The 13,484-nt window shown below is 42.7% G+C and overlaps 1 protein-coding gene across 12 annotated transcripts in view; it reads left to right on the forward strand.

The window, feature by feature from the left end:
* The window catches only part of ATXN1 (ataxin 1), a 223,412-nt gene that overhangs the window by 51,644 nt on the left and 158,284 nt on the right, over positions 1–13,484 (forward strand). For 8 of the 12 annotated variants that reach the window (XM_064443622.1, XM_064443618.1, XM_064443615.1 and 5 more), the window contains one exon: positions 10,781–10,904. The exons of the other annotated variants lie outside the window; for them this stretch is intronic. The gene's annotated coding sequence lies outside the window, so the exon portion shown is untranslated. The remainder of the gene's footprint in view (positions 1–10,780; positions 10,905–13,484) is intronic. 12 annotated transcript variants of the gene reach the window in all.

The raw sequence follows: 13,484 nt of genomic DNA on the forward strand, positions 1-13,484 counted from the left end.
TGTGGGTTTTTTTAATCATTTCTTCTGTAGTACAAACGTGTCAATGCTTTTGAAAATCACACTCATTGGAACTTGGGAGATCAGGAGGAACAGTTCACTCACAATGAAGAACAGTTTGTTTTTAACGATAATGAGAAGATCCTGGTAATAACTGTGAAAAGGCCTAGGAATGTAGTGCATTCATGGGTGGATGAAATCTTTCTGTCGAGTTTGAATGTCTTTCTGAAATGCTACGCTGCAGATTTTTGGACTTGATGCTACTCAGTCATATGCAATGGAAGGATGATTCCCACTATGGAGGGGTTTCTAGGCTTAAATTGTATGGCCTGTCATAGGGATTAGCATAAGACCAAAGGAGCATAATGGTCCTTACTGACTTTCAAAATTTTTAAGTTTTTGCTTAAAGCCTTAAATTGATTAATCTAGTTTTTATTACATTTAAATATATACCTCTATCTTGAGGCATCTGTGTTTTAGCACAAAATATGAATCCAGGGTCTGGTGAAAGGAGGTGTGTTTGTAGCTTTTTAGACATTGCTCTGCTTTTTTTAAAGCAATTATGTAATTGCTTTAGTAATATACCAGTGTTTAGTAATATACCAGTTACTGAAAGTGGGATGTTGTCTGTTTTGCCCATTTGAAAGTCGTACAGTTGGTTTCCTTGCAAACCTCGGTCATCCTGCAGAGACTGGCTGAAGGGTTACTTTCATTTTCTGCAGGATGGTGGTGATGGGAAAGTTACGTGGTGTTGTAGTCGCTAGTGTAGACTCCAAAGAGAAACCCTATGTGTAAGATTGAGGAATGCTGGAAAAGACAGTACAATATTAAAATTCACAGTGGTTGGTGCTGGAAATTGAAACTGTTGAGTGCTGGCTTTGTCATGACAAATACTTGCAGGTTGAAAGCAATTTCATCCTAGGTCTGAATAAATGCTGAAGAGATTAGACTGCACTGCAGCCCACGTTAGTACGTGTGTTTGTATGTAAAGAGGTACAATATCCTAAATAAATTAGAGGTTTGGGTTTTTTTTCTGTTTACAAACTCTGTTCACCAAAATTAATAAGATATATGTAGCCATATGCAGCATTGTGAATGTTCCATAAATGTAGCTTTGTTCCTGACATTGTCAGTATTTATCTTATATTATGAATCACATTAAGGAAAAATACCTTGTTTTGATCCTCCAGGGGAAAAACCCTTTCTCTGTCTCATCTCTCCCCCAAAACCCCAGACACCTACTTGTCCTGTGTCATCTGAAGCAGAGTTGAATCTGTTATCTGTATCTAAATCTACAGATACACTTTTCCTGTCTTGCATAGGAACAAAATGTTGTCCCACTTTCTGTAGTTGCAATGTGGTAATATCACAAACAAGTTACAGTAGTAGACTGAGCGTGTTAAAGAAATGGAAGAGAGGAAATATTACAATTTAATCCCCCAGAAAAATATACCTAATATTATTCATAAGCAGAATGCAATTCACAGTAAGTAAAAGTAAATCTGTGTTTCAAACCAGCATAAGTGAAATAAACCTCCCCGGGCAAGGCTATGCTTGGATTTGATACTAATGAATCTTGCAGAACTGGTACTGCTGTTCTGAGTTTTAACATCAGATCTATTTGTTTACCTTTCTTGCCAGTCCAACATTGTTTTTCATGGGCCAAGACTGATATTTTAGTTTCCTTTCTTTCTGGAGGGTGCTATCTCTCTCAGCTCCCTGCAGTAATGTTGGAATCCACTGACCAGCTCCAGTGAAATTTAACAGACAGGTTGAGATCATGAAGTCCTTGAACTCCTAGCTGTTTTATGAAACAGGCAGTTGGATATAGGTCAACAGCAGAAATTAATGACCTTTCTGAAGGAAAGGCTTGCCCGTGTTATCACAGATGTGAGAGAGCAACGAAGCACAAGCCATTGTGAGTGCTCGCAGCGCAGCGCTAGCTTTCGTCAGAGCATGCGTCTTACGGTGCATGGGGTCGCCTACTTGCGAGAGACAAAGCCACAAGAAACCAGCCTTCATGGACTCTGCTGCTTATGGGACTACTTAGTCTTTTAAGGAGGGAGAATATCCTAACTCCCTTTACTTCTCCCACACTTTCCTCATAAATGTAGTATTTTTACGTTCCCAGCTTTCCTCTGCTCTAAACCAACAGCATGTTCACTCTTGTTTCCCATGTTCTGCAGGAGTCAAATTGAGTCCAAGAGAGACAAAGTGACGTGTCTAGGGCTATGCAGGAGGCATAACATGGTGCTGGCCTGTGCAGCTTTGCTGGGAGATTAGAGCCCAGCCTAAGGAACCACTCGCCTTTTCTGTCCTGTGTGTAGAGTCACTAGTGAATGTGGTTTAAATCCACATATCAATTAATAGAAGTCCTAGACCTTCTCAGAAGGCTCTCGAAAATGAAAGATGTGGAGTTAGGCACAAAGGTCTGCTGTCTTAAAAATTAACCACACTAGAAACCATGTCTCTGGCTGATTTAATACGTAGGAACAATTACCTTTGAAGGAAACAAACACAGATCCACAATGCTTTGAAGAGAGAGGCCAAACAGCACGATAACAGTCGTGACAAGGCCCAGCTTCCCCTGCTGACTTCACCCTTTTCATTCATGAAAATGGACAGTAGTGGTGAAGTGAGACTGTGGATTTTACACGTACTTCCTCCACACTTGAGCATTCTGCTCACAGTGAGCTCGGAGTCCTCTTCTGTGTGGAGGGCCAGTGGAAGGTGCATGAAGGAACAGAAGAGCTTTCAAGAAGTATTTGAATACCAGGAAAGCATTTCACTCAGCCTTGGCCAGGTACTCAGCACAGTGGTCAATGTCATTCCTGCTCACAAATTTGTTGTTTAACAAAAGTTGAACAGATGGAGCGATGAGGTTTAGTTGATTTCCTGCACTGGGAACGCAGGGAGGTTTCCATCACCAGGTATTTCTTAGCAACTTCCAGTGAAACTCTTGAGCGTTATGCTCGTTAGTGCTACGGACAAAGAGTTTATGAGGAAAAGATCCTTCTCCCCTTACTGATAATGTTTTCAACAGAAGTGGTGGATTGAGTAGACAGGCGTCTTCTAGCCAGTGGCCTGCAGACCTCCATGTAGCCTGCAAAGCTCTGTAGGCTCAGCAGGTACTTTTTAATAGGTGGCAAAAGGTGGAGAAAGTTAGATGTCATCTCTCCTGGTTTTGGCTGGGATAGGGTTAATTTTCTTCCTAGTAGCTGGTATAGTGCTGTGTTTTTGATTTAGTATGGGAATAATGTGATAACACACTGATGTTTTAGTTGTTGCTAAGTAGTGCTCATACTAAGTCAAGGACTTTTCAGCTTCTCATGCTCCTACTGACTGAGAAGGATGGGAGATGCACAAGAAGCTGGGAGGGGGCACAGCCAGGACAGCTGACCCAAACTGCCCAAAGAGATATTCCATACCATATGACATCATGCTTAGTATATAAACTGGGGGAAAGCTGGCCAGGATGCCACTGCTCAGGGGCAGGCTGTGCATCAGTGGGTTGGTGGTGAGCGGTTGTTTTTCATGTGCATCGCTTGCCTTTCTTGGGTTTAATTTATTTATCTTTTTGTTACTTTCCTATTTATTACTACTACTACTACTACTAAATTTCAATTATTAAACTGTTTGTATCTGAACCCATGAGTGTTCTCACTTTTAATCTTCCAATTCTCTCCCCCATCCCACCAGGGAGGGAGGGGGAGTGAGCGACTAGCTGTGTGGTGCTTAGCTGCTGGCTGGGCTAAACCACAACATCATGTCCTAGGGTTCTTAGCCTTTCATGCACGAAAAAGGTGCAATGACTCTTTTGTTACTTGAATTAGGTATGAAAAATTCCAGGATTTATGGGGACTTTTTAACGACATTTGAAAAGAGAACATAAGATCCACTGTAAGAAAAGAATACCAGAGGATATTTGACATAAGCTCAGATGACAACATAGTCACCTTTAAAAAGCACTATTGCCTAAATTTTTCTGCTGGCTGTTTTTACAGCTAATGCCTAAAGTTTATTATTTTTCATGGGATTTAGTAGGGGAAAGGTAGTACTTTTTTCTGTCTTTTTATCCAGTTTGTTTTACTTTTTCCCTTCTGTAGCCATTCTTTACTATTTTGGTGCAAGACAAAGAGGAAATATTTTGAAGAGTAGAACAACTTCTAAAACTACAGAAATTAGGTTAGTTATTGTAGCTGAAACTACTTTGATCTATTCTCTCTTCTCGACATTGTTCATTCAAGATGCTCTGGCTGCTGTCGCTCTTACACTGTTGCAGTGTTACATTAGAATATAAAAATATCATAATCTTATTCGGTGTCATAAAGATGAATGACAGCAGAATATTTGGTTTTTATTATGCCTACATTAGCAAGTAATGTGGACCAACTGGGGAGTATCTATATAGTGAAAAACTTGGCACTGGGATCCTGAGGTTCACAGCAGGCACATTTCAGGGTTGCTTTTACTTCTGAGCAGTCTGGTGCTGGTAACTTCATGCTCCGGAGAAGATGATGCTTCTCGTTTAGTTCCTCCTGAGAGGGATTCAGTTCATGTGCTCCAGGACCACCCCACAATGCAACCAAAAGCCCAGGCAGGATGGATTATCTGGAGACTTGCTTCAAAAGCTACGTGCCTGATCTGAACAAAAGCAGTAAGGTAGCTGTGCTCTATAGGGACCTTGTGGGATGAAGGGATGGGAAGAAAGGCATATTTCAGCCATCTGGTCTTGTAGTTGCACCAGTTAGTAAAACACATTTCATAATTTTTCTTTCTTAATGTTCTTTCTTCCCTTTTCTTTGTAGTTATTACTGAAAGGGGAAGGTTGGTGTGAGTAGGCCTCAGAGAAGGAAGGCTGTTTTGAGAAGTTAGAAAGAAGAAATCTACCAAAAGAAGGATCGTATCTTCTTTAAGGAGCTTATACAATGCCAAGTGCGTGTCAGATGCTTAACCAGTAATGACCCATGTCTAGCAGTTTGTACTTGACTTGCTGACAGGAGTATGTACCACTGGGGACAGTTCTCACGCTCTTATATTAAAGAGGGTGGCCAGATACTGCACTGAACTGAGGCTGTTGGTCATTGAAAGACACTGGCTGGGCATCCTTTCTTTAAAGGTGTGTAGGTTCTTTTTGGGATGTGTCCTGAGGCAGAGAAGGAACATATGGTATGATGAGATGTAATGTCATATTATTGCTAGGATGACTTGGAAATATATATGATGTTACCTAAGAGAGTAGGTGTGAGAGCCAGTCTGGCAGATGTGACAGTCCTGCTTTCTGGGTCTGACAGTTGGCAGCCCAAAGAGCCTACTAGCAAACCCAGTACTTGCTGGAGTACTTATATTATGATTTGTGCTGAAGAAAAGGAAGTAGAAGTAGAGACGACAGAAACAGTAGTACAGTGTTCTTTTTTTTTTTTTTTTTAAAAAAGGGAAAGTCTGGACAAGTAGATGTCCACAAAAGCTTCATCTTTCTCAGTGTCCTGTCTCTCCTTGATTGAATGAGTAAATTTGGTTTTGTAGCCAACCAACTCACTGAATCCAGGCAGAGGACAACATTTGTTCCTTTGCCTGGAAGTTTTTAGTTGCTGGCCAAGCTGCTGGCATAGTCTTGCTGATCTCAGAAAGTAAGACCAAACTACAGTGGTGCTGAGCTGGTTGTGGCTTAGTCAAATTTCTGTTCTAAAAAAAGCTTATGGTCAGGCCTCCAAAATTTCCTGCAACAAAGGTCACCACAGATTTCTGCTGAAGCATCCTGTACTCTGTGGCACTGGAGATATGGAAGTGTATAAGGAATATTAATTGTTTAATCTTTCCATATAGCAGCAAACAGCTACATCTCAAAATCCAACCTCATGTAGCTAGAAGGTAGATGAGCAGAGTAAGTAAAGCAGGAAGTAATAGGAAAAAATACCAGACTCATCTGTCCCAAAGAAGGTGAAATTTCTTCTTTTTTCTAGAGCCCTTCATTTCAAGAATCCAGAATGTATCCGGGCATGGCAAATCACGCCATACTTGATTTTCTTAACATCTATTTCTAAACGAGAAAGTGCCCTTTAGCCGAGAGACACACGCATCTGTTGCTTTTCATGGGCAAAACATTGAAGTTTTACAAACGGGTATTACTGTCCAGACCAGCTTGGCCAGTGAAGAGAGTGGGTGGATGGTATTTGGCTCTTCATCCATTGGCACTGGTGGTTTTCAGAAGCCGGGAGCCGAGGAGGGCTGCGCCTTGGTGAGCGCAGGCAGTCGTACGGCAGGGTCACCTGCCACAGGACGAGGCCGCAGGCCAGTCTCTCTCAGGCTTTCGTGCTGTACTCAGATGCCGGGATAAGGAGGCACTTACAGAGGGTGCCAGGGAGACTCTGAGGGCAGCACCTGGTGAGGCTGGGGCAACTACAACTTGCAAAGAGCTGACACCCCTCTGGGTAAGTGGGAGAGCATGGCTCTGTGTCACCTTTTCATGATAAACAGGCTGTGTCAAGGCACACAGGTGGTGAGTGAGGGCCGGCAGCCCTGCCCCCCAGAATCATGCAGTAAAGTCACTCTCGGCTGTTAAGAAAAGAGAGGGCATTATGGTGTTCGTGCTTATGAGCAGAAGGCAAGAAAAAGTGTAAATATCAAGTGGGGACACGTGCCTGAGCCTGCCAGATCCCAGGCAGAGGCAAGGGAGGGCTGCAGGCCTGTTTCTGTGAGACTGGGAAAAAGAGTCCCTGTCTCTGTAACAGGAGGTGCTCAGAGGGCCTGGCGCCAGTGTTTTTTCATCCTTCATAGCTAGTCCCCAAATGAGATTGTATTTTAGCAGTCCACTTTGCTCTGATCTGGCCTTGGCTCCATCCTGTCATGTGTGATAGTTCCATGGTGGTTTTGCCACCCAGAACTTCTTGCCCTGGGGACGGCAGGGGAGGCTGGCAGTCCTGCCTGTTGCCCAGGCTCTGAGGTAGACAAGCTTGCCCAAATCCAAAAATATGAGCCGAGTCTTTCTCTGTAGTTTGTCCTGGGGTTTTGTTTCTTTCTTTACTTGATCCTTTGTTTCCACTGCCATGTTTTTTCATTGGTTTTGACCAGAGTCAAGTCATGCTAACACAGCGAGCGTACAAGTTGACTAGAACGGGAAATCAGCTCGGTCTGTTCGGCTCCACTGGCTCTTTGAGAGCGGCACCACTGCAAAATTAAGGAAGGCTGAGGGGAAAAGAGGGGTCCTACTGGTGGCATTTTGTCAGGCTGCCACTCTTGTGATATTTGAGGTTTTCCTAAGGTCCGAGGCTGCCAAAGCAAGGGGTATTGTCTGTCTTGGCTTCCACTGAAAAGCAAAATATTTCTGCCTTCTGAGTGCCTACCAGCACAGCACCTGTTGCGTTCCTGTGGCTCTGAAGCCAGAAGGCAGAGGCTGTGATTTTTGTCCAGTCTTGTAGCTTTTGAGGAAAGTACCACATTCTGGGGAGATGTCATTTAATTCTTGGGGGGGTTAGCAGTACAGCTGCTACAGCAGTACAGATATGCTGCTGTTTTTAGGGGACCCTGGCCAAATTCAGCTTCTTTGCAGCTGGTAGGGTTAACACTGTGTGTATGGGAGGAGGAAGGGGGATTTGTACTTCAGAGTGGGCCTTCATTTGGCTCTGCTGGGGGCTAGAGAAGGCAAGCACCTCCTCATTTATTGCCCTGGGAAGAATGAAAGAGCTGACAAAATACTCCTTTAATATGTTTGAAGCTGCAGTCATTTCTCCAGAAGGGGGAGAGTGGAGTAGTTGAATGCTGGAAGGAATGTGCTTAATTTAGGACTGTCCTTCCTTCCTGATGCGAGCCCAGACACTACAGAGAAAAATCAAGACATTTAGAAATGGGCTGTCAAATCTACTCGCCTGTATTTTTGCAAAGTCCAGCATATCTGACTGTCGAGTGAGGCTTTGCATGAGTGACTGTATTAAGAGTTCACAGTGGGATTTGATACCATTCAGGTTACATAGCAAATACCATAAATGCACAGAGGTACGAGCCCTGAGTGGATGGTGCCTGCAGAAAGAGCACACGTGTGTATGGCAGGCCTGCTGCTGATTTCTGATCGTGAAATTTGGCTCACAGTATCATGATGTAGCAAAAAAACCCAAACAAACAAACAGGTGGGCAGAACCAGTTTAAAGTACTTCTGTTACACTAAATTTTTATGGTTTTATCCTGTGCTATATAAATTGTTACCCTTCTTTTTAGAAAACTGAAAAATTTCCTCCACACAGTTAAATCTCTTTTCATTTGGCAAACCTTGATTTGCTGCTTCTCTTTCTGTAAGGATCAGATGGATAATGGAAGCTGTACAGCAAATTAATGTATGCTACTCGAGATAGTAAAATGCAGGGCTACAATAGGCCTTTTTTCAGCAGCTGTAAAGCTGTTGTGTGACTACAGTGAATCCATTCAGTCTTCCCCACGCTTGCTGGGAGCACCCAGGAGAAGGGAGTTGTACTAGTGAAAGGACTATCCAGCAAAACAGTTTGAGGGACATGTTGATGACTCACTCCTCATTTTGGTTTACGGGGTCTTTTTCTGTGGATGTGAAGTTTAAGCCTCACATGAATTAAAAGATATATAACTTTGTCTGTGTTACCAGATTATCCACTAAGCCAGCATGGGTGCTGTGTTCCCTCTGAGCCCTCTGAGATGGGGCGAAACTGTTCTCTTTGCTGTAGAGGAAGGGGAAACTGAGGCACAGGAAAATTGGGGTTAAGTGACAATGTGCATTAGGAGCCAAACTCCCATACTTGAGTTGCACTGTAAAAGCTCAAGTGTCATTCAGAGCTATTTCAGCCCTTCAGGAAGCATCACATAGCATTTGCGCATAGGTCATGCAAAAAGCCAAAAAGGAAGATAGCTGGGAATCTGTCCCTCAAACAACTTCATTTGTGTCTATAAACAGAGCATTAAAAATATAAGTATGTAAGTGAGAACAGGAGGATTTTATGCTGATTTTGATCTTAAAATAGAATCCACAGCCACCTTGTATTTGAGTCAGTTAAAAAAAAATGAGAGGCAGAACCGAGTTGGTTCAGCGGGGTGACACTCCGTAAAATAATCCCTTTAGCGCTTTTTCTTAAATTAAGAGTGGTTTCTAGGTGGCATGAGTCATGGGCAGCGTCCTCATTTCACTTTGAACTTCCAGCCTTCTCTGGGTTTGTGTCACAGCTTTAGAGGGCTTTGTCCTCTTCCTGCAAGTCTGTAGACTTGGCTGTTGCAACCTTTACTCACGTTGAGTGAGAGCAGGCTCCTTGAAGCAAGCAGCGACACCACGTAAGCGAGAATAAGATGGTGGAGTGGGGGAGCAGGGTAATTTATACAGAGTATTTTGGATTTGTTAGTACCGTAAGCAGCTTTGGGGAGTGGTGCCATAGGCACAGCCTCTGTGCAGGTGTCAAAGGAAGCCCACTTTCCCCCTTACTTGTGTCTGAGTTTTGGGTTGTTTTCTCCAGGGGTGTGTGTGGGAATAAACTGTGGTGTAGAAAGCTGTACTTCCTGAATTTCAGACTGCTTTTGGAAAAGTTGTATTTTCTGAAGTACATACAGCCACAGAAGGCTGTGGATAATGTCTCCCTTTCTTAACTAAAGCAATGGAAAATATTATTCAGAGCTGTCTGTCTGTCCTAGCTGAGGAAGAAAACCAAAGCAGTCTGTCTTATGTGCATGCAAGGTCAAATCCTCCTGTTTCTCATGTTGTGGAAGTTTGTTGGCTTTAATGGGGATAGTCATAGGTGTAGCCCCGAGAATGGTTTGTCTTTTAGGCTTTTTACAGAGCAAGAATGAATACGATTGTTGGTCCTAAAAATTGTTTGTAGAGAAGTAACTGGGATGCCTGTAATCTGGAGGGGCCGTGCAAATGCAAAAGTGTGCTCTTGGGGGAAAGTGAACTCTGCACTGGCTGGCAGCATTTGCTTCTCATAGCCAAGGGATTTTCCTGCTGACAGAGCCTGGTTTGCAGGCTTACGTACCCAGCCGGCTCCTGGCCTGCCTTGCTGCAGGTACGGGAGAGGGAGGAGGGTGAAAGGGGGGGCGGTGAGAAAGCGTTCTGGTAGCAGCACTCACTGAAAATTGAAAACCCTTCAGCCCTTTTTTGGTGATAGTGCGGAATGTCAAAGTTGATTGTATTAGAGACCTGCCAGTTTCTCTTACTCATTTGCTTCTTGCTTAGTTGCTCCTCCTCCCTTCCTTTATTGTCAGCTGGGCTGGGTTTTGTAGTGCTAATGCTGCATTGCTTCTCCAGCACGGCTACTACTTCCCCCACGCCGTTACTACAGAAATACTACAGTAACTCAGCGAAGGTTTAGGGAGTTGGCCATATATGTATTATTGGTGGTAGCAACAGTAGTAGTAATAAAACCGCGGATTGCTCTCCCATGTAACAGTTTGATACTTTGCGTAATGATTTTTCTTCTGATTTGTATCTCTGGGCTTTCTTCCCTTTTCACCTTCATGAATTTGTGGAGCCTGGTATATACTGGATTGTGGTTTAAATGAATACTGTGTAGTGTGCTACCTTGTAGATATGAAAAGTAACATGGTTTTGAGAGGTCTAAAATAGTGGGGGTTTTGTGTTTGTTTGTTTGGTTGTTTTTTTTTAAAGTTCAGCCCACAGAAGAGTGTTCATGCTGCTTCTGCTGGGGGGAGTTATCACGCTTGCTTTAAGTAATGAAAGGTACATTGGAGAAAGGTCAGGGATTTCCCCTGAGCCACCCACCAATCGCTTGAAATGACATTTTCATTCTGAGTGTTTATTGTTTTGTTTTTGTTTAAGAACCTGGAACACAGGGAAAGAGTTTTAATGCAAAACATCAGAAAAGAAAGGCTGCAACATCTCCTGAGAGAGGGGGAAAAAAGGAGATTTACAGTTGCATCTTGAAACACTCATATGATTTGAGGTAAGTGATTGGAGAGTCTTGTCATAAGTTACAGTTAGTTTGTAATTAAATTAATCAATATTTACCTCAGAGTGTTGTGATATTTCTATTGAAGGCAATAAAAACAGATGGGAGAGGAAGGGAGAGAACTTTAATGGCAAACCCAGAAACAGCAGTAAAAATACATAATGCACTTATCTTTTTGAAAACGGGCCCCATGAGGTCCAACCCCATGAACACACAATCAGTCTAACGTTTATAAGGGTTAAACCGTGTTTAAATCAATGAGGCTGTTCTCCCTGAAAGTTAGGCATGTGCCTAAATATTTCCAAGTTTGAAATCTATATCATATGGGAGCTCTGCAGAAGAAATCTATTGAAGAATACAGAACCCACAGCCAGGCAAACATGTATATGGTTCTCTTACTGTCAGTGATAATGTCATGAGTAATCTGATTTTACAGCATTCTTAAGATGTATTTTTGTATTAAATACATGTTTCCCATTTTTATGTTTAAACACCTCATTGAAGTACCAAACTTCTTAACAGAGCCTATAAATTGTGCACCAGCTATTGCTTCATCAGTGTGTCTTTGAACAAGCGGAGTTAAAAGTATAAAGAAAATAATGTCCCCTTTCATAACTAGAGTTGCAAATTGCACTTGGGTATTTGAATAGCAGCTGAACTAAGAGTTCCCTGACTGAGGCTGAATTGTGTTGTCCTGAGTTCTTAATTTTTTTTAATAAAGACAATAGTGAGTCACAGGGAAAAGCTCACCTTTTCCCTCTAGTCTTCATTTTTTTTAAAATTTCTCATTAGAAAAGAATGACCTCTGAGTCTTTTTTTTTTTTTTCTAGTAAAGAGGAAATGTTACAGCTGTAAAACTTTTAACCACTGAAAATGCTGCATAAATGAAAACTAAACCCACCAGCCTCTTTTTTAAATTAAAATTTCAAGTTATTCACTCTGTTCTGCCCCACGAGTGTGCTGAGGAGACAAAATGACTGTAAGAAACCTGCAGAATCAAAAAGACCCACATAACTCAGAAGAAGCAGAGGATACAACCCTACAAATGTGCAGAATATCAGAACTCTTTGGCTGGTGGCATTTCAAGACGTTTGTTGCTTACCAGGTTTCTGAAGAGAGGAGAGCATAGCCAGCCCCTGGTGATTGCTCTGTATTTGCTTTGTAGGAATAGAGCTATTAAGTTTCTTTTGAAATCAACAGGCTCGCTGCAGGGAGCTGAATATTTCCTTTCTGGTCAGTGGACAAGAGCCATTGCTTGGGAAATTGTAATAGTCCTGTAGGCATTTGTACTGATTTATACAAAAAGTTTGAAACTTTTGCAAATTGGCATAGCCAGCTCCTTTTTACGTGTAGGTCTTACGTTAGGGACTGTGAGCCCAGACAGGAATACAAGACTCTTTCAGTGGGAGTCTGAGGCGATTTTTGTAGTTGTGAAATGAGGTATTAATGCAAATCTGTTTCAAACTGCTGCTGTAGAGCCTTTAGGGGCTCCGGTTCTTACCCTCCCTTCTCTCCCCCATCCTGCTGCTCAGGTGGGGAAATGCCTTGCTCTCTGGAGCGAGCCCTGTTTCAGGCACAGGGTGACAGGCCTGGCCAAACCAGTGAGAGAGGGAGAAGTGCACTGCAGTGACCCATGTGTGATTGCTCTAAAGCCCACCTTTGCTTTATCTCCATCCCACTCTCCTGGTGGCAAGCATTCCTCCTCAGCTCTGCAGAGCATTAATCAAAATACTTTTATTCCTTTCTTTTTTTCTTTGACGTCAGATCAGGATAACATGCATGATTTTCCTTTCACAGCTGCCTTCTTGTTACTCTCTGAGGAAGTGCACACAGAAGTTCAGGGCTAAAGTATCTTTGTAGCATCTGTGTGGCCTTTACAGTCATTTGATCAGCTCTGTGTTGCAGTCACAAAATCATTGAATCTTTTTTAGTTGTCTTTGTATTGGAGAGTGTAGGAGCTCATTGGCAGAGTATTAAAGAAAGGGAAGTTCTTTGGTAGCAAAAGATGTGTTTTTAAGATATATTAAATTGTACCGCTACTCCTGCCCTTTCTTTTTTTCAGCACGTGAAGAAATAATGGTCCCTTTTGTGTGCCTGGAGAAGGTCCCGTGGTGTGTGCTAGGGAGTTATGTGGGTGCTGAGCTGAGCAGGCAGAAGGATCGACTTTCTCCTGCCTTGTATTTTTCACTGGGGGTGAATACAGGAGACTGAGCCTGCCCAGATTAAACACATGCTGCCTGGGTTTTTTGCCTTTCTGTGCTCTTCTTTCAGCTGTCAGCGTGCCATCTTCAGATGGCAGTGATCAGTCACAAATTGTCCCCCATCCATGCTCCTCAGCTCTCCTAAGCCATTAGTTTCATGGAGCTCTTCAACAAAGATGGCACCAGTTCGATTTTTTTTTTCTTTTCTTCTTTCTTCCCTCTAGCTAATGGAAAAAGAGGTTGTTTGTTTGTGTTTTCCCCTCAAGTCAGCTGCATTAGTTCCCAAAGCAACTTGTGTTAAGTGGAAATGAGGCTTTGATAGTATGTTTGCTTGCTGGAGACTAGCTTTTTCCCCCTGTATATGGATCTTTTC

The sequence above is a fragment of the Phalacrocorax carbo genome, chromosome 2 (assembly GCF_963921805.1).
Source record: "Phalacrocorax carbo chromosome 2, bPhaCar2.1, whole genome shotgun sequence".
NCBI classification, from domain to species: domain Eukaryota; kingdom Metazoa; phylum Chordata; class Aves; order Suliformes; family Phalacrocoracidae; genus Phalacrocorax; species Phalacrocorax carbo.